The sequence below is a fragment of the Parasteatoda tepidariorum genome, chromosome 1, assembly GCF_043381705.1.
Source record: "Parasteatoda tepidariorum isolate YZ-2023 chromosome 1, CAS_Ptep_4.0, whole genome shotgun sequence".
NCBI classification, from domain to species: Eukaryota; Metazoa; Arthropoda; class Arachnida; order Araneae; family Theridiidae; genus Parasteatoda; species Parasteatoda tepidariorum.
This window is the reverse complement of record NC_092204.1, coordinates 94,451,987-94,456,548: the sequence shown is the minus strand read 5'-3', so window position 1 is coordinate 94,456,548 and position 4,562 is coordinate 94,451,987.

Sequence of the window (4,562 nt, the reverse complement as noted above, 5' to 3'; positions counted from 1 at the left end):
TCCGTAAACTTAAACACAAATCACCTGAGGTTGATTTATAATAACCTGAAGTGTAAAATGACACACCTTAGGTTGTTGAATAAATACTTCCACAAGTGTAAAAAAATATACTTCAGGTTGATAAGTAATAACCTAAGGTTGAAAATGAAACACTTTAAAGTAGTAAATATCTACCTCTCCACAGATGTAAAATTAAACACCTCAGGTTGAAACATGTATATCTCTGGAGGTATATTTAAGGTATATTTGATGTTGATTTTGAGGTATTCATTTGCACCCTTTCCAACCTTAACGAAGTATTTAAGTAACAACCTTCTTTATACCTTTAAAATATACCTCGTTTATACCTCATTTATACCTCGATTTTTTCATAAAGGTAACGACAGAGGACTGATCGTAAAAACACGGTTCCCAGTAGAACACTGAAGTCAGGCGTCACTGGCTGCGTTCAGTAAGCAGGTGGGTGACCAAATTGATCAGCCCGTGTAGGGACTGAGGTTGCGCGGTATCGGTCTTCGTTAAACTGTTCTACCGTAAAGTCCTCGACTTCTCGAGCAGGTCAGTGGGCTACCAAAGCAAGGGAGCCACCCCCTTTGCAGAGGATCAAAATTGCGAGGGCATCACTTTGGATCATCCTCAGGGATGTTTCCCAAACCACCGCCAATAACCCATTGTGCAGCTCTAGTGCGACGCAAATAAAGTACCTACCTACCTGCTTGACCTATTATGCACTTTTCATGAGAGTGACGCACAATCTTTCTTGCGTAACAAGTTTAATGTGTATAGTGTAAATTTGAAGAAAAAAAGTTTGAAAAATTTTTAAAAAACGAAATTTTTTTTTTTGAAAATGAAAAGTCTTTTAAATGTAAAATGTAATGGGTAACTAACTGTAACAAAGCTGTAATTTGTTTTGAATAAAAAACAACATGTTTTTTTCTTAAACATTATAAGTTTTTAAAAGCGAATGATATCATTAACATACATTTCTACAGAAAACACGTTTTCCTTACCCTCTTTTATATAAATTTAAAACATGTCTTCGTGAATGAGATATAACAAATGCGTAACAGTAAATTTTATTCGCAATTCTGACAACGAGTTAATAGTTTGAAATAATATCTCTAACTCGAGACAAGAAATAAAATTTCCGGAGTTATAGAATACAAATCCTGAAATAAATAGAGAAATAATATTCTTATTGAAATGCGTCTCGTGAAAGGTTTCTATTGAAGAAAACTCAGCAAAATTCGATGCACGACTACTGAAATTCTTAACAATAAAACATGATTTTATCCCTCTTTTTCCATAAAATATCGTCTCTTTTTTTGCTGAGTTTATATGGAATGCAAAGGATTAAATTTCAATCAAGATTAGGAATAAAAGATATTATTTATAATTATTGCTTTTGGAATTCAACTAAACTATTCAACTATTTCAACTAAATTAAGCATAATGTGATAATGAATTTTAATGTTTATGTAGAGTGTTTGTAACGACCTATCTTAGTATATAATTTGATGGCTCAGAAATTAATATTTTAGTAAGAAAATTAATGAAAAATAACGAAATCTAATGAAAGTCAATTGCAGAAAACGGGTGTGAAAATATCAAAATCTGTTTAATTGATGTTGTGGTCATTTGACCATATTACGGAAACAAAAAGGTAGTGAAAAGCAATTATAAGAAAATAAAACCTCCAAGTTTCATCAGGTAATCAAACTGGAATCGACATTTTTCATCTTGTTTTCCTCACTAGTAATTCATCAGTTTCCTATAGCATTTTCGTTCCTTCCTAGCTTAAATAGATAAACTCTAACTCGTATGATAATGATTTTATTAATGTATATCAGGGATGGGCAAACTTTTTTGGTCGAGGGCCAAAAATCGAGAAAAAAAATTGTTTGGTGGGCCAAATAAAACTTTCAAAATTTTAAAAAAAAGCGATATGCAAGTTTTAATTTATATATTTAGTGAGATGAATGAAATTGCGATTTCATTTTTAAAAGTTCCTTATTTTAAGGTTCGAAGCGAGATGTGCTTATTTTAAGAAACAAGGCTAAATGCTTTTCTGTTAGTTCTGTTATTTTTTCTAAGGCTCATAGTTGAAAACTCTTGTTCACATAAGCAAACATAGCGTTGATTTTCTGGGCATGAAATATTAAATTTTGGAAACTAGCTTTTGGTAATGATTTGTAAGACTGTGGCATATTTAGAAACAACTGCTTCAGATGATTGTTAGATTGTCAGCTCGTTGAATCTTAAATTGGTCAGTCTGCCAAATGTGAAATACAATTCACCTATATTAGATTCCTCGAGAAAGACAAGCGCTAGTTAAAGCTAATCTAAGGCTATTCTATGAAGAACTTCTGCTTTCAACATTTTACCAATTGAAGCTGTCTGTGCTAACTATTTCCATCAATTTATGCTTTGTAGAGCAAAAATAGAGAAAGTAGAAAGGTCATCAAAACTTTGTTCAAAAAGGAAAAACAGAAATAATTTTAAATAATTGACAAGAAAATGGATGTATATTGTTTATGTTTACCACCGATCGGCAAATTAAAATTCTATCCGCGGGCCGGATAAAACCTTCCGGCTGGCCACAGTTGGCCCGCTGGCCGTAGTTTGCCCATCCCTGATGTATATCAACGAAACACCCTGCATTTGTAAAAAAATTGTCGGTAAAGATATTCTTTGGACTATATTCCTTATAGTCGATTATTTAGTAAGATATTTATAAAAATATACATTATTATAATTTAACATGAAGAATGTAAGATTTATGTGTGTAGGGGTTCTTAACTTAAAGTATAAGTTTTAAAATAATTTTTAAAAAAATATTAAACCAGGTGATTTTTTTAAAACACGCATCATTTACATTCAGGATCAAGGTAGCTCAGGAAACAAAGCATTTGCTGTTTTGACTTGCAAACCCAGGCTTAAAATCATACATATATATCCAAAATGTAGAGAAAACATGGAAAAAATTACAGAATATTGAAAAGAGAGGAAGAAAATAATTTTGAAAAAAAATTCAATAAAAAATCACCTAAAAAAAGCTCACATCACTCTTCATCAGCTCACATGATTATATCCGCAAAAAGGAGTGCTTTCTAATATTGATAATATTTCTATAATAGTTCTAGTTGTAGTACTAAAATTTTTTTGGGGTGCTCCTTACTCTATTGTATTGGTATATTTTACTTTGGCTATATTGACACAAAATTAGAAAGCACTCCTTTTTGCGGATATGATCATGTGAGTTGATGAACATATTATATTTCCCCCCGGTTCTTTATTGAAACACTAGCATTCTAAACAATGCCGAAAATTTACCAGCAAAATGTTCAATGTGGCCTTTTCATGCTTTTAACTACTATGATTTAAAAATATTTTTAAAAAAATAATTTCTTCTTTCGAAGACTAGCTTTATACTTAAGTTTTCCTTAATAAGAAAGACATACATTTTTAATAATATTCATGTATTTTTAATAATAACTAGGATAATAACTTGTTAGTGATATGTGGGCCATATTTTTATTAATAACTAGGATAGTAACTGGGATAATAACTTGTTAGTAGTATGTAGGCCATATTCCCGACATTGATATTTTTAATACCATTTCCCTGAAGCCGGGATAGCCTGGTCGGTAGGGTGCTGGGCCCATGTCCAAGAGGTCGTGGGTTCGATCCTCGCCGGCCGAAGACTCTCCGTGTAGTAAATGGTGACTGATGCACGTTAAATCTGTCGAGTCTCAAAGTCCTCCATGTTCCCATAACAAATGAATACCTCTGGGGGTACTGATCCAGGAGTTTCCTTGTCTTCTGGATTGGTTAAAAATTACAAGGCTACGGAGTTGAACATTAGTAGTCATAAACCCATGAAATTGGGTCGGCTGCTCAACGACGGTTATAAAATAAAATAAAATACCATTTCCCTGAGTCGTGATGACTCCGGGGATAGAGCGGTTGCCTTCCAATACGGCGAATCGGGTTCGAATCCCAGTCGATGCGAAGTCCGCATCCGGCTTGCACCGACCACAGTGCTGACGTGAAATATCCTCAGTGGCAGACGGATCATGGGTTAGAGTCCCCTTTCCGTCAGGCTAACCATGGGAGATTCTCGTGGTCTTCCTCTCCATGTAACGCAACTTCGCGTTAGCTCCATCAAAAAGTCCTCCACGAAATCAAATTTCTCCCAATACTCGATCCAGGAGTTCCCTTGTCTTCTGGATTGGGTTCAAAATTACAAGGCTACGGAGTTGAACATTATCACTTGTAAACCCATAAAATTGGGGTAGGCTGTTCAACGACGGTTATAAAGTAAAATAAAATATCATTTCCCTTATATTCTTATTCGGTATTCCTTAATTGAAAGTTTTTTTTTTAAGAAAAAAAAACATTGTTTGGTGTTATGCTAATTTTTTCCTTAATCTGATATTAGTAATAAGAACCAAATAATCCAGTTAAAGTTGTATTTCATTAGAAATTCGTATTTCGAATAAAATAAGTTTTTTTTTTCGTTTCATCAACTTTAATATATATATATATAGCATAATGTGATA